At 40.9% G+C, this 21,728-nt stretch overlaps 1 protein-coding gene across 9 annotated transcripts in view; it reads left to right on the plus strand.

Moving 5' to 3' along the window:
- The window catches only part of NSD2 (nuclear receptor binding SET domain protein 2), a 97,235-nt gene that overhangs the window by 15,096 nt on the left and 60,411 nt on the right, over nt 1-21,728 (plus strand). For 6 of the 9 annotated variants that reach the window (XM_030270572.4, XM_030270575.4, XM_030270576.4 and 3 more), the window contains exon 1: nt 9,301-9,440. The exons of the other annotated variants lie outside the window; for them this stretch is intronic. The gene's annotated coding sequence lies outside the window, so the exon portion shown is untranslated. Of the gene's footprint in view, nt 1-9,300; nt 9,441-21,728 lie in introns of those variants that run through there. 9 annotated transcript variants of the gene reach the window in all.

Raw genomic sequence — 21,728 nt, forward strand, 5'->3', positions numbered from 1 at the left:
CTCCAAGTCAAATGGTTCTGACTCACTTGTTGAAGGATAATACCATCTGTGGAGCAAATTCTGGGTATGGGCTGTCACCAGTGGCTAATCCCCCTGGAACAGGTGCACAGCAGTTTGCCAGTCCCACATCGCAGCAGGGCTGAGAGCCAGGGCATCCAGCTCACAAAGTAGATGCCCACTGGAAATGAGGTGGAACAAAAGAAGAAAAGGCTTGTCTTCATGTTTCTCCCAAGTGGCTTCCTCTTGTAAAGTTTTGGTGACTAGAAAAATTTGGAAGCCATTCTCCATCCAGTGTGCATCACCACTGATACCCTACTTGCATTGGTAGGGTATTAGTGTGAGTAGGGTATTAGTGTGCATCACCACTAATACCTTACTTCCTCACTAGCAAGCTCTCCTGGGCCACTGCGCAGCTCTAGAGTGAAATACTTTTGCAGACATGTATGTTTGCAATTGTAAATTCAGCAGGTTCTCTATAAACTGATGACTGTTAATATAAAATATTTTAAAATAAAATGCCTAAGTACCACATCAGTCCACCCTGGCTAAGGTCAAAAAACATTTGTTGAGTCCTATCAGGACAAAAGGCAGAAATATTCCAAAATTTCCTTTCAAATGAATGAACAAGGAATACTGACTCAAAAGTTTAACTCTGGCAGACCCTGAACTCAGTGTCATTTGATCTGCAGTAGCACTTGGGTGTCTGAGTAGGTCTGCTGAAACAGAAAGAAACCTTTCCCAAAAAGATTGTTCAGCTAGTGCAAACTGGTTGCTTTTGAGTAAAAGGAAAACATTTTCTTACATTATAAGGAATGTAAGAAATAAAATAACATAGTCTTTTCACTGAATAAGATACACCTATTAAAAATTACATATTTGCAAAGTTAGAAAGGACCCTATAATAAGACCTGCACTAGACAGACAAAAGGACTTCTTAAAGGGATATTTTTTCAATCTGTAATACAACACACCTTTCAATATAATAATTCTGTCCAATTAAAATTATTATATTAATGGATAGTCTATCATAGTTTAGTTATCATTACAATTTATTGTAAACTTATTGTATTCATTACTAACCTGAGCTGTAAAAAATGTAAATACTAGTAATTATTAAATTTGAGAACAATGTAAAAAAAGAAAAAAATTAGCAAAAAAGAGGGAAATGAAGCTGATTAAATGTCTGGTTCCCATTGATTGCCAATAGCTGCTAGTGTTAAATTAAGAGGTTATTTTATTGTCCCCTACAGCCAAGCTCAGCCATGTTATATTTAATAACCGATAAGTTATGTCTTGGAGTTAATAATAATTACAATAAAAATATTGCCCATTTTCTAGCACACTGTGTTTATTTTAGGATATTAACACAGCAATCCAAATACAACACATAAAACTCCCTCAGGGTTTTCTGTCTCACATCCCAGACCTTCTGTTTCTTTATAAGCTTTAACAGCCACAGTTAGAAGAGATATAAATAGTCTGAAGCACAAGAGAATCTCTCTTCCCTGACAGAATCTTTATTTACAAGCTCTACAAACCCAAGCAGGTCAAACAGTCCCTTGCTGGCAGGTTAATAAGGCCCACCTGCCAAATAAACCCACCAGTGAACTCCACAGGGCCTACATAAATCCAAAGCACTTGCAACAAGATTTTCTCCCTAGGAATCATACTGAGATGGGATGCTTATAGTTCAAAAGGGCTCATCTTTCAAACTCCAGAGTGCTTGTCTGCCTGGCATATGCACATGAGTGTTCAAAAGGTTTGCAAAAACCCCAGCTCTTACCTTCAGAAGGTATCATTATTTAACATTTATATGTTAATATTGCTTACAGGACACCCACATGCTGAGGTCTCCTCTGCTTGTTCCATATGAACATGTAAGGCTTGTAAGTCTCTGCCCTTTGGACTTTTTTAAAAGGGCAAGTATAGTTGGGTCATAAATTAAATCTTTAAAATTATCCAAGACTTAACATACAATTATGCCTACAATGCAATGAAAAGAAAATTAATAAATATGATAACTGGTTATTTAAATGAACCTAGAAAGTAATTCTCAGATGCCAAAATAAGTTTTTTAATTAATATTGACAGTTATCAAAGTGGAATTCCATTCTGAGACCTAAGCTGTTCAAACACAACTCTTGGGTAAATGTCTCCCATTGAATCAATGACTTCTTTATGTTCTTTCCTGAATCAGCTAGGCCCAGCAATGATCCAAGTGTGGGCATATCCACAGACTTCTGAAGAGGCCCTCTCACTGTGTTTATATTGCATTGCAAAAAGCATCTCCAAAGCATCCTTCAGATTTCTGCTTGCTGTTCATACAGTCAGCAAAGTGGTAACTTCTGAGCACACGCCTCACAACTTATTAGGATGGCCCCCGGCAGATGAATGCAGACAATGGATCATAGCTGGCCAACAGAAGCTCTATGGTTCAAAACATTAAAGCAGAACTCCTGATCCACTTGTGAAGGGAGCTGGTCTTCCTTTGCACACCTGGCTGAGAAATGCAGGAATGCCTGCAATGATTCACAAACAGGTATATGCCCCAGCCTTAGAGGTGGCAAAGGTAATCAGGAAGGGCAATATGCCACTGGAGAGGCAGCATGTGTGTCCTGGGCAGGGATAACAAGTCCCACTCTAATGAGCCACTGAACATCTGATGAAGTTTTTAATTTACTGTGAGGGACATGTCCATATCAGGCCTACAGGTTGCTTGCCTGTAAAAATCCTTGAGGACAGGTTACAGACAGATCAGGGAGCACATAAAAAGCCTTGCAGCTCTTGGTTCCTGCACTAGACCAGAGTCCCCACAGGCACTGGGAATTACAGCTGTGACAGAGCATACATGATTGGGGCTGCAGATTAGTTATTGATAAGTACAGCTATTTGCCAGAGTCATTCCAATACAAGTCAAATGTAACAGTTTTACAAGCATAGGTGGAGTAAGGAACACATGTAGAACACATATTTAAGACAGTATGTTGTGGCAAAGCACTTGGTGGCACTTTGAAGGCTTTCAATGTCAGATTACCAGAGGGAATGCTCAGTTTCAGGATCCTGGTACTGCTGCTCTTGGTGATGTTATCAGTGGTGTACTTTTACTAAGAGGCAAAAGTACCTCTTCTGGGGGTACTTTTGGGGTGAGACAGAAGTTGGGGCTTTGAGTCACAGACCCCTTGATTCTGAATGCCATTTAAGTGCCTATCACATCCTGTAGAACCAGTGCAAACAGCTTTGAAGAACCAGCTCAGACCCAGCAGATGCATGTAACATCAGCCCTTCAGCAAGCACTACATGCCCAGTTGCTGTAGCAATTGCAAAAGGAGTGTTCAACTCCCAGTGGTTTGTGTCCATGGGAATGATGCTATTCTTAACACAGTGGTACCACAGCCATGCCCAGCTTCAGCATGAGACAACAGAGAATGAGTGAATCTTCATGCAGGCAGTGTCCTACACCCTGGCCAAGCCCAGCACCTTTCTTCTCTGCTGGGTACATTCTTCATTTGAATCACAGTTTAACTCAGCTGCTGTAAATGCAGCTGAGACAGCTCAGTGTTGTCCTGCTATTTGTGAACTGGATGCAGATTTGGCACTGGAGGCAGACGTGCCTCTGCGGGGTCAGTGCTGTGTGCAGGGCTGAGCTGCTGTCGCTGGAGCAGTGTGACTCCTGCAGGCAGCCCAGCAGCCCCTGCTGCCTGCCAGGGCTGTGCACCAAGCAGGAGCCTCTCAGTGCTGCACGCCTGGCACCGCACACGCTCTGGCTCATTAGCAGTGACTGACACGAGCAAACAGAGCTTACAGCAGTAAGCACACCCAGCTCGAGTGCAAGAACATTGTAAAATGTGCAAGAAACACGTCCCACACCTTTCAGTTTTCACAGCACTGACAGCATAGGTGGTAATTTAGCAGACAGGCCTGCATTTGCAAACCTGCTCATCCTGGCCTTACATCCAGTTGTTTCAGCCCTCATTCGTCAAGTACTTTTCCATATACTCTACACCAATGTAAAACAAGTGCTAAGCATCTTCTATGAAGTCTCCAACCAGATCTTGAAATTAGTGGCAATTTCTGAAAATGCCTGTCAGTGAGCATTTTTCTTAAGGCATATACTCAGAGTAAATAGGATATGACCACAACTACAATTTCTCAGTACAGGAAATTGCCAGTCACCAACGTAATTAGAAACAGTTCATGTGATCAAATTAATCATTCAAAAAAAGAGCAATTACTGTTAACAGAATAATGGTATGCCTTAAAAAAGGATGAAATTACCCTTTAGGACTGACATAGTTACCCTCACCACTCTGTACTGAGGCAGCAAAGATTAATACATATGCAAAATAAAACACTGCATTAGCATCTGCTGAAAACAGTAGTAGCATTATCTATCTGGCCTATTCAACCCTTAACAAACTTTATTCTTCAGCCCTGGCAGAGAGTGAAAATATCAATAGTCACTTCTCTGCCAAAATGAAAAAAAAACATTCTTCAAGGTTTCCATTGCTATACAACTTACCACATTGTGATTATCGCTGACCAATAATTACATGAAGATTAAACATAAGTCAGCAATTTGAAATGCAGAAGAATTTAACGTTCAAACCTACATTACAGCTCCTCAAAAGCTAAGACTTGGCTTGTTAAGGCTAAAGCTTAAATCTGTAAGACCTAGAAACACATGCCAAACATATTGCAAAAGACTATATTTTTGCTCTGTTGTGCTAAACATTAATCCTGATTATAAATGTATTTTGAAATTTATACTTCTAAGTGAGATTAAGTTTATGTTTAAAAACACAGAAATACTATGCTATCAATAGATAGCAGAGTTAATAGGTTTGGAATCCTCCAGCTGTGTGTTTCTACATAGATTAGATTTATTTTATTCTGAATGTCAGCAATGTTTAAATTAAGTCATACTGATGGAGAAGATAATTAGAGACATATAACTTCTATAGATAAATTTATTGATTCACTGAAGTTACTTATACCAAGCTGAAGCATGTTAGCTGCTGAGAATTGGTATACAGCTGGTTTTTATCATCCCAACACTGGAAAACAGCAGGGACATGCTTCTCAATTTTCCTTTCTCATGGCCTCTGTCTTGCCCTGAAGATGTATCTTACTCCCTCATGTGTTCAACTTTCCTCTTCCTTTTGCTCCCTCAATTACACTTCCCTTCCTTCTGCTCAACACAAATGATGCAAACACAAATAAGTATTTGCAATAAAAGTGACATTTACTCCATTCTTCTCCTATCTGAAAATGTACCTGGTAAACAGGCTGGTGTAACTTGCAGTATGAAGAAGATTTACATTTAACTGTTTTTTCATCATGTAATCATATTTTACTCTGATCAGTATTTAAGCCATAAACTGTACCTGCACTTAAGATGTACCTCATTTGGACAGAGACTAATTCTATTTAAAATTCTTAAAGTAGATTATTTTATTTTTCTCAAGGAATCAACTTTTTATTAAAAAATACCATTACTCCATTTTTATATATCAGTGCAAAGGTCATGCCAGCATGAAAGTGTCATGGTAATAGCAGGGATAACACTGAGCAGGTATTTCTGCATCAGTGCTACATCAAATCAGGACAATGGGCAGCATTAACTTTACCAGTGTATTCATGGTTTGAACTGTTAATGCCTTCAGTGTTCACCCCTAAGACATGGAAAATCTGTGAAATGAGAAAAAACTACATCTGTAGATTCTATATGGCCTATTACAGTATTTATTCAACACCTTAGTACAATAAACACTGCAAACATGCTGTGCTGTTCTGCTAATTTGGGAATATCTGATTAACACATGGACTACACTCATGTAACTTCACCTTAGCACTACTTTGAGTTAACATTGCCACCAAGAAAATCTGCATGCAGGAAAATATACACTAGACAGGTTCTTATATAAAATCCTAAAACAAAAACGGGTACAAGAAAGCAATCCCTAGCATCCATATAAGAGAGAAACATAGACAGAAGGCTCCTGCCATGGAGATCTACAAGATTAAACGTGCTCATGAACTGCACTGGCTTTGCCATTTGCCTTTGCCAGGGGAATGGCAAAGCTTCAGCACAGGGACTGCTGGTCCCCATCATGTCTAATGGCAACAAGTACCCCAAAATGTGCCCCATCCCCTTATCAATAGCACTGCCCCAGCTCTCCAAGAGAAATGCCACACACGCTGCCTGCTCCTGACCTCTGTCTAACACAGTGGAGCTCCAGCAAATGCAGCACAAGGCCTCGGCTTGTCCGGCACTCACTGTCCCAGCTGCAGCAACAAAACTTCCTTCACCTTCACAATTCCAGCACATGCCTAAAGCCAGGGGCACTGAATTCAGTTACTGCTGAATAAGTGATCTTGAAAAAGTGCCTGAAATGAAATTATTTTTTGGCCGAGTAACTAATTGATAATCCCCAAAAATATTGAAATCTTTCTAGGACAGCATGCTACCACTACATCTATTTAAATGCGTTTGAGTTGAAAGAGGGATATTAATTGTGATACTGTTTTACACAATATGTCAATTAAAGTTGAAAGTAAGAAGCAATAAAATTTTAGACTCCAAATGAAGCAGGAATCACTAATAAATTAATAATTCTATTTGCTCTAGTTGTGCATATTTGATATTTCTTCAATAGGCCATTGAAATCAAAACTGCTAAAAGATATTGGCTAATATAAAAACACAAGGAAATATAATGAAAGAACAAAATCTCCAAGACATTCAACCTGGGAAATTGTAGCTACTAGAGACTGATTAGAGGATGTTTCCTTCAACTCCTTCAAAGCTATTGCTCAAGTGTAATGCAGCATGCCTGTGATTTGTCAGCACAAGCTTATTCTGCACTGCATATGCATTTTACACCTTGAGAAGTTACAGCTTTTTTGAACTCAGTTTTCAGAAGTGTCATGTAACTATACCCCCTTGCAAAGGACCAACCTCTTTGTGTACTTCAATGGAAAAACGAGGTATCCACAATAAGAGCTCAAGGAAATGACCGATTGTTTTGAAAATTAAAAAACCTACAAGCACAATTTTTATTTAAAGGGTCAAGACATTGGACAAGTTTGCACCATCACCTATCTACAATATAAACTGGTAGTATTCCAGTTAAAGGTGTTAAGTCCCAGCATAAGCTTTCCTGGAAATCTGCATGGTGGGTTTATCAGGAGGTAATTACATGGTTACAAGTCTTGATCTCACAGACAAGGCCAGTGATCTACAGGAATTGTAAGGACTAAGGAAGATTTGTCACCTTGACCGTGATAACAAAATCCTTCCACTTACACCTTAAAGACCTGGCACAGACGTCAAACATAGGAACTGTGTTATCTGTAGGATATTATGCATTAGTGATAAGTACAAAACGAAAATCTGTTTCTCTTTTGTAAGTCATACATAAAGATAAATTTATAGCATTGGGCCTGCACAAAGTTTATTCCTAAGAGAATGTAGATAAAGTATTTGTATCATGCAAATTATTGATAACAATGTTTTTTTATGAAAGTTGGGGGGGGGGGGGTTTGCAGGAGTGGAACAGAAAACACCCCCAAATACATGGTATGCTTTGTACTTTTAGTATGTTATTGTTCGACTATGAAGAAAAGCAAGCCTGTATATTCCCTTAAACAACAGGATTCATATCCTTGCACTTCTATTTATTTGTATTGATACTGGTGTCTCTATTTTTAATTAGAAAAGATCTTTAGTTTCTCTGTGACTGCATTTAACTGAACTTCAGAAAGGAAGCTGGATAAAATTTTCACAACTCTTAATCCAAATTAGCTATTTTAAAATGTAATGTCACTTTATCTTTTGTGCTGTAAACATTGACGTTCTGGAACTAAATCTTGTTTGTCTAACACCTTAAAGATAATGTATTTTCTTTTTCACAGAAAGGCTGTAAAACAAGTTAAAGTACCTTTATCACTGCAGACAGATCTCCTCCAGCCACCTGCAGCCTAAAGTTTTAATCAGCTAATGATTAAGATTTTCATTATTAAGTACTTAGCACTAAATCTGCACTGTTCAACTGCTAACTGCCATGCAGCCACCATTAAACACTCACGTAAAAACATCAACAAACTTTAACATATGAAAGTAAATTAAGGATCACGTAAAAAAATAAACCGTCTGAGCCTTTCTGTAACAGATGGCCTAATTTCACCATTATCCATGAAGTATGATGCTGGTGTGTTCCCCTCCCTCAATTATCATCTGTTTACCTTTGGCAGGAGTTGCGATAGGTCGTTAGCTACCAGGTTAATACAGTATCCATAGCACCGAGGATCTCTGTTCTCCGCCTGATACACAAACACAGCTTCTCAGTGCTCCATAAATCCTTTATTAAACCATTGAAAGCTTGAAAAACCTGGCCATTACCTGCTTTATATTATCTGGTGCAACGGTTCATGAGAATATTTGTTCCTATTGTAACATGATGGCTATTTAATGATTTGACCTTAAAAAAAAAAAAAAAAAGAAAGAAAAAGAAAAAAAGGTTGTGTTTTCAATTGGCAAATTACAAGCACATGTACTTATTTTGATGCAAGCTTAAAAAAAAAAAAAAAAAAAAAAGCAACCCAGGCCATACTTCCAGAAGAGACAGCCCGGATAATTCGCAGCCAGGCACACTCCGGCTCTTACAACCATTCGACAGCCTCCAAATTGTGTGCAGTTGTACGGAAAGTCAAAACATTTGGCTTAAATCAGGATTTTCAGAAAGCGCACGTGTACGGTGGCTGAGGCCAGCGGTGAGGAGAGAACTTTTCAGCCGGCCAGGAGAGAAATAATAATATAAAGATATTTAAAACTAAACCTTTTTCACCGACCCCTGTATATTCCCTTCCGTGAGAGAAGGGCGGGTTTAACGCGTTCTTGCGCACCTGGGGACGGCTCACGGCCACATCCCCGTATCCCAGGGAAGAGAAATAACAACAACAAAAAGATGTTTTAAAAAAAAGCGTTTCCCACCGGGGTGGGCGGGCTCTGAACGCGCTCTCGCCCACCTGGGGGCGGCGAGCCAGACTCCCCCGAGCGGGTCTGACCCCACCTCGCCCCGTGGCCTCCCCTCCCCTGGCAGCCGGCCCGGCCTCCCCACTCTGCCGGGCGGCCCCGCCGCTCCCGGCCCCGCCGCTCCCGGCCCCGCTCCGGCCCCGCCGCTCCTGGCGGCCGCGCGTGCGGGCGGCTCCGCGCGGGGGGATTTGAAACGGCCGCTCCGGGGGCCGCGCGGCGGCGCCGGCCAATCAGCGCCGCCGATTTTTCGCGCTGGTTCTGGCCGGAGGAGGGGGCGGGGCCGCCGCGCAGGACCCGCCGGAGCCGCCGCCGCCGCTCTGTCGCCTCGGCTCCCGCCGCTCCCCGGCACCGTGATACCGCCGCCGCCTCGCCCGGCTTCCCGGGGAGAAGGATGCGCTAGGGCACAGGTCGGTAGGCCGTCAGCGCGGCTGGCTCTCCCCCGCGGGAAGGGAGGAGGCACCCGGGGCACGTTCCCGCAGGCCCCGGGCGGGAGGCGGGAGCGGCGGGAGCGGCGGCGGCGAGGCTCGCCCGCCCGCCCGCGAGGATGCTGCCGCCCGGCCGCGCGCCTTGCCGCGGGCACCGGGAGCCCCCTCCCGGGCCGGGACCGCGAGCCCTGCCCGGCAGAAACCTAGCGGAGGCGGCGTGGGGGACGGGGGGTTCCGTGGCGGGGCGTCCGCGGCCCCCCTCCCGCCACGGCGCTTCTCCCGGGGACTCCCCCTCCGCCGAGACTCCGCTCCCTTCAAACTTACCGTCTCCATCTGCCCGGGCAGCCCGCAGCTCCCGTTTCCCCCTTCCCTGGAGGAGGGCTTTTTGTTCGCTCCCCCCTCCTCCCCCCGCTACCTGGCCCTCGCTGCGGGGCCGCGGGTCCCCCCGCCTGCCCCTCGTCCCCCCCCGAGGCTGCCGCAGGATTTGTGCCGCTGCCTGGGCCTGACTCCTGGGTGGCGGAGGAGCGGAAAGGAGCGATGCCGAGCCGGAGTCCCGGCTGTTGCAGCTTCATCCTTTCCCCCCGACCGCCTCCTCCTCCTCGTCGGCGCTGCGGGAGGTCGGGGGCAGCATAAAGGGGTAAAGGAGAGGTGCCCACCCGTCCCACCTCCCTCCCCGGGCAATGGGGGATCAATCAGTGCAAATCAGAAAGAAAACCGGAGTGGGGGACACGACCGATGGGAAGGGAGGAAAAAACCCTCCCCAGGATTTAAACCGCCCCCTTAAGGGGTAGTGAGGCTGCAAATGTCCCCCCCGTGGCGGTGGGAGGAGGTGGAGGCTGCTCCTGCCCCTTCCCGCCGGGTAGGACTGAGATTGTACGGCAGCAGGAGTGAATGTAACTCTGGAAATGTATGGAGGGGGAAGCCATGTTTGATTTATTCCTCCACTAAACACTGGTGTGATGATCCTTCTACTTACACCCTTCTGCAGTCCATCCTGGACCGGCATGGGAGGAGAGCCTTGTTAGGAAAATGGAAAGAAAACATTCCTGCGAAGGCGTGCGGGCTCCTTGGCTCAATGTTCATTAAGTATAAGGGGACAGAGCTCTTGTAACTTGAATTGATATTTGTGTGGTAAAAGAGCCTGGGGAACTTGTATTCCCAAGGCCATAGTTACAGCTCATCTGCTGTGGCTTTACCGCTCTGGGGGTGGAGAAGGGAATTTGCCATACTTCTTGAGCGTATTTATACTTGCTTTTTGGTTTTGGCTTTTTTTAAATATGTCGGCTGAAAGGAGGAGTAAACACTAGTAGAAGTACAGAGATGGTAAACACCATATTTAAACACATTTCAGAGAAAATGGGCTTCTTGCTAGCAGACATAAGGCAAGTAAGAGGCTGGTATCAGTCATTGCCCGTGTATTTTATGTGTGTGAGTATTTTCTTATTGGCATTTACATTAAAATTGGTTTGTAATGGTTGTTAAATTTAGGAGCTAGTGCACCCCACACTGAGTAAGCTAAATAGGTCTGCTTAAAAAAAGAAAAAGAAAAAGGAAGATATGTTTGGCTTTTAGCCTTTGCATACATCCAAGGAAGGTAAACACAGGGGTGGAAGTGAAGTTTGTAATAGATTTTGCCAAGAGTCCTTGCTAGTGACTTAAGCAGACATATATTTATATATATATATACACACACACACACACACACACATATATATAAGGTTACTAACATTCCTTACACATGGAAAGTGTGGCTTCAGCTGCAAGAATAAATTGGTTCTTCACTGAAACGTTGGTATGTAACTGGAATATCTGCAAAATTATTGCTGAAGCTATTATTTGCTTGTTTGCTGTGGGAATTTCGCTTGGGAAATGCAGCGTATCAACGTTAATAAACTCCTCAGTTTCACAGTGTGGTGAATTTGACTGTGGATTATTTGACTGTTGGATGAAATAATTGAATTAAACCACTGTTTTGCAGGGCTACTCAGGGCTCAGTACTTAAAGTATATGTAATTTTTGGTTGCTTCAGTAACTATCTATAGCCTGTATATTAAATCATACAGGGATTTTTGTCTGGTATGCAACCATCAGAAAATCTGACCGTTTTTTTTCTGTATGTGACTAAAAATGCTCTTAAATATTACTGGAGACAGTGTGAAGGTTATAGGACTGTCCACCCTCATACATGCTTGGAAAAATCCAGATATTAGAAGTACAGTAAAACCTGCTACTTTATCAAATATTATTTTAAAATGTCCAAAGAAACTGGGTCATTATACTTTAAGGGTCTAGATTTAAAATAGTTTAGAAGATGAAAAATAAAAATAAAATAAATTTTTTTTAGCTCAATATGAATCCAACAAATGGCTGGTAAGAATTTAAAAAAAAAAAGTGTTTTATTGTCTGTAGGGCTGCATGCCTTTTCTGAAGCTAGTGGTAGTTTTGCAGGTGAGATTATTGCATGTAAATTACTGCCTGCATGCAATAGGCTGGATATTACAGCAAAACCAACCCTGCTTGGGTTTAGACTGGAAGCAAAAATGACTGTTGATGGGTGGCTTTCTAATATTTGGGTGGTGCATGTACACACACATATGTGAATTTGCGTCCAAAACACTGCACTAATAAAATAGCAAAGGAGTGGCAAGAAGAGATTATTTTTCAGTGTCCTGTTGTTTGTGGCCCTTTCACCTCTCACTGTTGCACTGAGCCTGCTTTTTGTTCCACCAGTGTCAGTGCATTTCCCCAGCAAGGTCTTGTTTCTGCAGCCTGATAAATGTGTTTCCTTGTGGTCGATCCAAGCCTATTGACTGCATTGGGGCTCCATGTGCATAAATGTTCACCTGCTCTGCTCCAGATTCCTGTGTCAAGGATCTGATGTGTGATGAGTAGAAGATACAAAACAAGAATTCTCACAGCGATTTAGTTACTGCTGGTCATCCCTGCTTATATAACCACACGCCATTTCTTAGGTTTTAAGCACAGAAGATGGTTTAATGCAGGAAAATTATGTGTATTTCCTGTACAGAGCAAGGTGAAGGGCCAGGCCTTTTCTAGGAAAAAAAATTAAACCTCTTCTCGAGCACAGTGTGCTGCACAGTGAGAAGCATCCATTAAGTGGAATTGCTGAAAACAACAGATTCCCTAACAGTCAGTAATCAGGCATGATAAAGAACTGCTTGGGTGGGACTAATAATAATGCTGTGGATGATGACTGCATGTTTTAGTACTGTGTTTGTGGCTATACTATTTGAGCTCTTTCATTACTTTCCTGCAAAGAGAATTGAAATGGTCTTATGGTTGAGTAGATGTGATAGATCTGGTATAATTATCAAATCCGGCCTTGGGATGAAGGAAGAATGGAGATCAGAAAATGGTTTAGGTGGGAAAGGACCTTAAAGATCATCTAGTTTCACCCCTCTGCCATGGGCAGAGACACCTTTCACTAGGGCAGGTTGCTCAGAGCCCCATCTCAAGTGGATCAGTAAGTCCCATGTTTCTAGGGAACATCACTTCCCAGTTGCTGTAGCTTTGAGAAATGGCTTCACCAAGGATGTACTAGAATCTTGGTGGTAAATGAGAAGTGGAGCTGGAACATCGCACCAGGATAAGTGCTGAGGTGGTGAAGTGAAGAGAGAAAATAATTTCTCATCAGAGCTTGACATGTGAGTCCAAATTTGCTTTGGTGCATAATTGCAGAGAACTTGGGAGAAGAGTGGGCTAGTAAGGACAGCCTTGTTGATGTGCCAGTCAGTAGTCACCCTGCTGGTTGTAAATTCATGTAGTTGATTGAATGGATCAGTCAACTATTGGTTAATGGTCACTTGGAAGGTTTTGATTCTGAGAACATTTCTGAAGGAAGAGAAAGGAACTTCTCTCTTCTTTAGAGCACCCGAAATTTTCTGCCTTCATTGCACCTTGAAATGAGCTTCTCTATGACCTGCAGTCATTGGAGGTAGCTGTATAAATGTATTTGCCTTTTTCCTGTCACTGACAGAAATTATGAAAATGACACATCAGGTGGGCTTTTTAAAATATTTTAATCAAGTTTGTTAACATCTCTAATAGTTAATTTATATTTTCTAGCATCAGCAGGAAGAGAAGTTTTTGGACTCTGTAGAAGGAAAATGTAGACCATATTCCTTTCTGGTGCCCTTTTGATTGAATAGGAAGCTACAGTTCATGGTGAACAGGAATATATACTAATATATATTAATACCTTGTGATGGTAAGTAGTGCATGATGGACCATGCATTAACCTTCCTGACAAGCAACTCTAAACTTTAGCACCAGGTAATCTGTTGACTCTCTGGTACATTCAACAAGCAACTTCTGTCCAAAGCATATAGTAGATTATAACATAAATGGAATTTTTAAAAATGCATTTTGTGTGCAATAACCAAATACCTGTGAATCATGGTTGAACCAAAAGCAAGATTTGTACTATCCTTGCTAATAAAAAAGTAAATTTCTTATTAAGAAATTATACCATTAAGAAATAATACCATTGCATGGAAGTTGTTCTTAGGGTACCATGGTGTGCTGAGCTACATGTGGAAAGCAGGTGTTTGAAAATGTATTTAAATGTTTCACAGCAATCAGATTGCACTTAGTGAGTATGGAAGAGTGAAGTACTAACCTAATGTACTTCACAGTTTTCATATATTGGGCAAAATGACTTTGCCCTGGGGCACCACTGATGCAGGATCTCGTATATGACTTATTGTGAAACTAGTGAAGTATATAAGAGACTTAAAGCATGTTTTAAATTGCAAGGATTGCTCAACAGGTGATGGCTCTGTTTCTGGTTTTGTTCCCATTCTTTTAGCTTGTCCTGTTTTCATCTTGGTGCAAGATAGGAATTTGATCTTCTTTTGAACTTTGGTATTCAGCTCCCCAGCACAAATTGGAGCTATTTGGGCTGAGGATACGTAAGCGGCAAATGACTGGAAAACTGCAGTATGATGTGCTATTGAACTTGATTTTCATGGAAGCTTTACCATTTTTCCTCTGCTGTCTGTGAAGGATACTGTTGGTTTTCTGTGTCTCTTTGGAGAAGCACAAGGATGTCTTGTTCTGTTGGCTGACAGAGAACACCATTTAACTGTCTTTGTGACACCTCTTTGGCTTGTGCCTTATACAAAATATTAAAATACTAGCATCTCTTTAACACATCCATGCTAAAATACACATTTAAAATGCATTTTATATAGAATCATAGAGTATTCCGAGTTGGAAGGGACCCCCAAGGACCATTGAGTGCAGCACTGAAGTGAGTGGCCTGTACAGGGACTGATGTTAATAACCCCACAATGTTGGGATTATTAACACCGTGCTCCAACCAGCTGACCCAGACTCAGGGTATACAAATCATCTTCAAACGTATTTGGCCTTGAGGGCTAAGATCAGAATTCCATGTTTACTTTGCCAAAGTCAAAGAACATAACAGGAATGAGTTCTGCCATAGTAAACAAGAGATACACAAAGGAGCAGATGAGATACTCTGTGACAAAAATATCTTTTAAGAGAAAAGGAAGGCTGAGGTTAGGGAAGATCTCGTTAGAAATGTGATTTAAATGGAATTTGAAATATTTTGAAAAGCTACTGATTAAAGAATAAAAGAAACGTTAGAAAGAATATGTAGTAATGCAGCCTTCTGTCATGGTGTTTGGGAACCATTTCACATATTTACTCATTCTCATAAGCAGAAGTGTAAATGTTCATGCTGTGGCATGGGTTAGTCTCTGGAGCTGAGGTTCCCAAGATCACATATCAGATAAATTAATTGTGCAACTTGCCAGCCTTTTGGTGGGATTCCATTGGAGCAAAGATCCTGACTGCACTGGCACTGAAACATCTGAACTGGGGAGTTAGTTATCTCTGCAATAAAGAATGCCTAGATTCTAGTCTGATAATAAAGTCAGAGGGATTTAAGCCAAAGTACGAACCTTGTAGAACAGTGTAGGGTGAAAGATGTGAATATGGATCATTTCCCTATATGAAGTGGTTGCCAACAACTTTCAAGCAAATCTTCAGAATGAAATTAATGTTGTGATTTTTCTGTGAGTGCAAAATGCAGACTATCAAACACTGGTTTGTAGTAGCACTCCTGAGCAAACTAGAAACAAATGCTGGGATTAAATGTGGAATGTGGCTGAAATTCAGCAGCAAAAAAACAAGTTCCAGTCATAAAACGTGTAGCTGAAAGTGCATGTACAGTATTTCTTCGTCAGGTGAAAGCCTGGCTCAAAATGGTAGTGATAGCTGAGCCTTCAGAAACTCTGCAAGTAAGGAGAGCAACTACAATTGCTTAACACTACTTATTTCTACAGTCAGAACTAGATTTTCCCATGAGAAGTATGTACAACAGAATTTGTCCAACGAACTAAATTTGATAAGACAGTGAAGTAATGCACAAAGCTAGTACTGTGCTGAAAGGAAAGCAAAAAATTGCAGGAGATACCCACTGCAAACCTCTACACAGAAGTTTTGGAAAGTGGACAGGAAGGAATTGGTTTGTTAGACAGGGAAGTGTTTTATCTTTCTGTCTTCAAGTGGAATGGATGAGGTACACTACATCTACAGAAACTTAAAGCTCAAATTCCAGACTTTTTACCTCTAACAGTTACACTAATAAATTTCTGAGAGATTTTTGATGTAGATGTAGCAAAAGAAATAAAAAAGGAATTAAGAACTCTGAGAATGATGGTAATGAATTTTGACAGGAGCATGGTAAAGCTCCAGCACAGAGAAATACTTCAAGTAATGTCCAAACCAGAAAGGCCACTTCATAGGAAGTATTTGGATTTGTTGGAAGAGTGTCTAATGTTTGAAGTCTCAGGCCTTGCTTGAGTGTTCCTGGCATACATCTGCCAGTTCCCTCTGTGTGTTTTGCCTCAAGGTAATACATTGATAGAATTATTTATGTAGTTGCATGTAAATGGTTATGGTCTGTGTTAAGTAGATCAGAATTAGCACAGTATGGCCAGGATCACATTATAGTCAGTTATGTTCAGATGTGGGTATGTGCAGTTTTTAGTGAATGGTGCATAGCTGTAAGTTAAACTCCAGCTGTGGAGTCAGGATTAATTACCTGTGACCTTCACCCTCCAGATCTTTTCCTAATGCTATGAGATGTGAAGCTGAATGTACTGGGTGAAAGAGATCAGCTATTTGTACACATTACCTGTCCACATCAGAGAGGTGCTTTATGAGTGCAATGTGTTGCTGCTTCTGTAAACAGAAGATGTGGCCAAATGCTGCTCTAGGATTATTATTCCCTCTCTGTGTACGTACAGCTGGGCCTTCGTAGTGTTGGCAAAGCCTCACAAGTCCCCAGTGTCACTGCCACTTCCTAGAACGATTCCAGTGCACCAAGTGTGCTTCTGGCATTTAAATGCACCCACTTGGATGAACAAATTTTAATGCTGTGATAGACAAAGATAGCACACTTGTCAGGGTCTAGGCAAAATGATTGTAGCCTCTGGATTAGAGTTAGCTGCTGTCTGGTCAGATCTGGGAAACACTGATTTCTGTAGAGGTGTAGCAGATAACATCTTGTTAACATTGGAGTTTGATTTACTGCCTTTAACATTTTGTGGTGTTATCCCAGGTTTGATCTTCCCTTCCTTGAATTACTTCAGAATTCGAATGATCAGAAATTTTCATGATTCTCTTGGTGAAGCTTCAGGCAATTGCAGTGCTGTCACAATTACATATGGGAGTAAGAGCAGAATCACTGGCCACAGTAAAGAGGAAGCAGATTATAGTGTGTTTATCTGCTGCAGTGAATATTATGTAAGCCAGAGGATCCAGATCTTGAAAGTGTGGTGCAAGGAGTAGAGGTGAGATGCTGACAAAATAAAGGCAGTGGGATGGGATTAAAAAAGGTATGGGAAATTAAAGTAATGTTAGACCAGGTGAAAAGGCAGTATAAATAAGGAACTCTGCACTGAAGTGCTGTGCTATTTGAGATTGATTGATTGTATTTGTTTCTTTGTTCCCAAGCTCTGTAGATGCCAGGTGCACAACTCTGGCCTACCTGAAAGATAGGAAAAGACATAATTTCATTAGTGAGCAAAGATACAAAAACTGAGCAAGTATTAAATTGTTGAGTCCTATTTTGCTAGAGAGGGACCATTCCCTTTGGAGCTCTCCAGGACACAGAAGAGTCTCGGGTTTGGGAGCTGCCTTTTTGTGTTTATTAAATATTGCTGGTATATTCACTAGTTCCTACCATTTTAGGCACCAGTGTTCCTCCCTGCTTATGTGCAGAAGAGAAGCCTTTCTTTTCTGTTTGATCTGTGGTCCCACCACAGTGTTATGTGTAGTCTCTCTTCAGACAGAATTACAACATCTTAGAAGAATTTGATTTTACTCAAATATATCTCATTGCTTCACCCACCTCCAGCAGCATGAGTAGAACTGACAACATTAAGTTTCTGCAGCAGTGGAAAAGAATATTTCTGTAATTTTAAGTAAAGGAACTCATGCAGAGGAATCCCCTTAGAGAATCTTCTAGCCTTGTCCACAAAAAAGGGTTGGTTGCAAAAGCTTTTCCCAAGGAAGAACAAGAAAGCAAGTCCATCCATTTTGTAAGCTTGCTTTCTGCAGTAGAAAGTGGCATTTAAAGGGAAGAAATTTCTTTCTATTCTACAGCTGCTAATTGTACTTGATAAGAAGGCTGTAAATACTTGTTTTGGTTCATGAAAATAGGCTGTGACATTGAATTTATAAATTTTATCCATCAGGGAAAAAAAAGGCAAATCCAAAACAAATTTTAAGAGATGGATACTTTCTTTTCTCCCTCAAAAAATTTGGTGACAAGTAGTATTAGGTAGTAAGTGCAACTGTAAGTACACTAACTTTTTTCACAGAGTTTTCAAAATGTACTTTTTCTTGTTATATCTACTGCAAAATTAATGAAGTCTTCAGGTGCTTTTACATTAAAAATAATCTCCTTTGGATAAACGTTTTTTCAGACATTTTCCTAAGACTCATAAATTTTTAGAACTGTTTGGTATATTTATTTTCAATTTTATCTCAGCTACTACAGTAGTACAGAAAACCTACTACTACTATAGGTTTTCTTCATAAGCGATGCTGCTTTTGAGCTTTTTGGCTAGAACTGGTTTGTGACAACTTTTGGCCAATCTTTCAGTGCAATTTTTAGTTGTGTTTTCTTCTAAAATAAAATTCTGTTTAGATCCTGTAGTAATTTTTCATTGTTTTAATGCGGGGAAGAACAGTTACAGTGTACTACACTATAGTAAATACTCATCTACTCCTATTTGATATTTTAGGGGTTTTATACAAGATAATATGAATAAGTATACTCAAGTTTTCAAATGTATTAGCAAAAAAGTTTTGTAACCTGCTAAATCTCATTAAATATTTTCTCTGATTCTGATCTGAAAATACGAATAACATTTTGTCTTAAAATTGATGAGACAATGGAGAACGCTTCTCAGAAAGCAATCAACACAAAAAAGCAGCAGCCATCTATTAGCTTATTAGTGCCAGCTGAAAGCCTGATTTGTAGGTAATAAAAATAGCTTTTGTGGATAAAGTTCTCTTACTGTGAATTTGTATTGAGGTGTGTTATTCTCCCCTTCTTTCTCCCACCTTCCTGTGCCTGCCCCAAGTAATTCACCAGAGTAAGAAAATGCTTGGATGAAACAAAAGTGATATTTAATAGAGATGCTTGTTGATAATTACTTACTCAGTTCCCTCTCTTTGGCAGAATTGAAAGGAATGGAGTACTCCATTCTTTCTGACACACCAGAAAAGCATCTCTGAAATTACAGCAGATGTGGAAGAAATAGCTAATAAATATCACATAGAAGATAGTGGCTTGGACAGTGAAGGAGGAATCTGACATGCACAGTAACTGTATTTGACTCATGACTCCTGTCAGATGATGAAGTTTCAAGTAATTAATGCGTGATTTAAAATGTCTGCAAGATAGTTTGCCTTATATAGAACCTGTTATTTTAGTATGAAAATGTGTACAAAGCCACTGCAAGGATTGTTCAGTTGACATTGTTTAAATTAAAAATTCTAGAGACCATCATCTGATAAAAAAATCTTCTCTTCCATACTGAAAGCTATTTGTTCACAAGACAAAATACCATGTTTATTCAGCAGACTCCTGGTTATAATTTTTTTCCCCTTTGTTAGTGAAAATGGTACTTGTTGGGTCACCAGACATTCAGTATGGGACGATACTGGCTTAAGCTCATTAGCTGCTACTAGCGTGAGATGCTTTTGTCCCCTTCTTTTCCCTGCCCTCCCCCCACTTTCCTTTTCAATAGATACAGAGTAATCTAGAAAAAGATAAGGGATTGCTTTTGCTTCTGTGTGATACTGTGGTCCAGCATGAGTGCACTTGATTTTAGCTACCAAATCTAATTGTATGCTCAGCTGCTTCAGGACCTTATTCTTACAACCTGAATCAACCAGATTTTGTCTGTGATCTATCTTATTTCATTCTTTCATGTCTTCTAGATCTCCTTGCATTAATTCTAAACTCACATCAGCACTGCTTGGTTGGTGATTATTTTCTCCTTGCCCCTTCTTTTCTGCTCTGTGTCCTCCTCTCACAAAGGGCCTGGTCCTTTTTCTTCTTTTTCTTATAGTGTTACTGTGAAGTTTTGTATAGCTGAGGTGGTGCAAAATGTACCTGGCTTCAATTTTGATCTTTCCTGAAACCCTTTGTTATTCCCATGTGTAGATTTTTCTAACTTCTTTCTTTTACCCAGACCCCACAATGTAGCTTATTTTTTGCAAGGAGGACTGAGATGTGTATCACTGATATCCATCCCACTGGTTGTCCTAGAGATGGTGACTAACCTGCAAATTGCTGTCTACATGTCTCATCTCCCCATGGGATTATATTTTCTGTTCAGTACTCACATCTGTTATCTTAGCCTATTATTCTGCCTCTTACTTTAAACCTCTACTCATTTGGTTCCATTAAATCTTTGTACAAACATGGTCTATTTTCCATTTTTTATAATCTGTATCTCCTTGTTCTGATACCTTACAGTTTCAAATTACTGCCTTTGTCTTCATTTCCCCATTTACTATTGTTGTGGGAACATTAACTTCCTTTTACCAGTATTACTCCTGGATTTGTTGTCTCTAGGCTCCAGTGATTTGAGGAGCCTTTTTCAGTGCTTTCAGCTGTTTTTAGTGACCTGTATTAGTGAGAATCATTAACTGAACCTTCACTCACTGAAGTTCTTGAAATCTGTATTTTCAGATGGATCGGGCAAATCAAGGTAACTGCTAAAAGGTTCAGGGTCTTTCACTTATTGGTCTTTTTGTTTTGGTGGGGGGTTTTTTTGGTGGTGTTTTTTTTTTTTTTTGTTTGGCTTTTTTGTTGGTTGGCTTGGTTTGGTTTGGTTTTTGTGATATGGAGTGCATACTATTAGTTATAGTATTAGCTAGAAAGTTATATACTTATATATAAGTATATATATATATATACTTATAATACTATAACTATAGTTATAGTATTATAATATATATAGTATATAATACTATAACTATAGTTATAGTATTAGCTAGAAAGAGAATAACACATTTTTTTTTTAGCTGTAGCTTTTAACTTGGTTATCTATGAGTCATTGTTGAGATGAAGCCTTGAGAAGTTTGATCTGTAAGGGGTTGGAATAGATGATCTGAGGAAATCCCTTCCAGTTTAAGTTATTCTGTGGCTCTGGCGACTTTTATGTTTTGACATTCTTAAGATACCCATCCTAATTCATCAGTGTCCCGAGATTGAGTGCACCAGTAACACAGACTAACTGGATTATCTACTGCTTTTTTGGAGGTGTGCCTGCAGCTTGATGGCTTTGTACCTTCCAGACGTATGCGATGAAGTAAGAGTTACAGTTCGGCAGCACAGAGCGAGCGGTGGGTTAGGAAATGCAGAAACCCGCGGGTCACGGAGCCGTCCCAGAGCCCTCCCGGCCCCGCTGGAGGGCGCTGCGGCCGCGCCGAGCCCCCTGCCCGGCGGGAATCGGAACTTCCATGCCCAAATCCCGTCTCTGCTCCTTTGCTCCGTGCAGAATCCCTGCGAAGGAACTGCACGTTTAGCGACAGTCCGCTGTTTTGGTTGGTTTGTTCTTGGTTTTGGCGGCTTTTCTAAGGAATTTCTGTGTGAAATGCTTCCCAGCAGGTTTGCCTTTTGCCCAGGGATTTATAGAATTTGTCACTAGTTGTTGCTTAAGAGAAATATGATTTCAGTTAAATCTGCTGAATCAC

This window comes from Taeniopygia guttata, chromosome 4, assembly GCF_048771995.1.
Source record: "Taeniopygia guttata chromosome 4, bTaeGut7.mat, whole genome shotgun sequence".
Lineage (NCBI taxonomy): Eukaryota > Metazoa > Chordata > Aves > Passeriformes > Estrildidae > Taeniopygia > Taeniopygia guttata.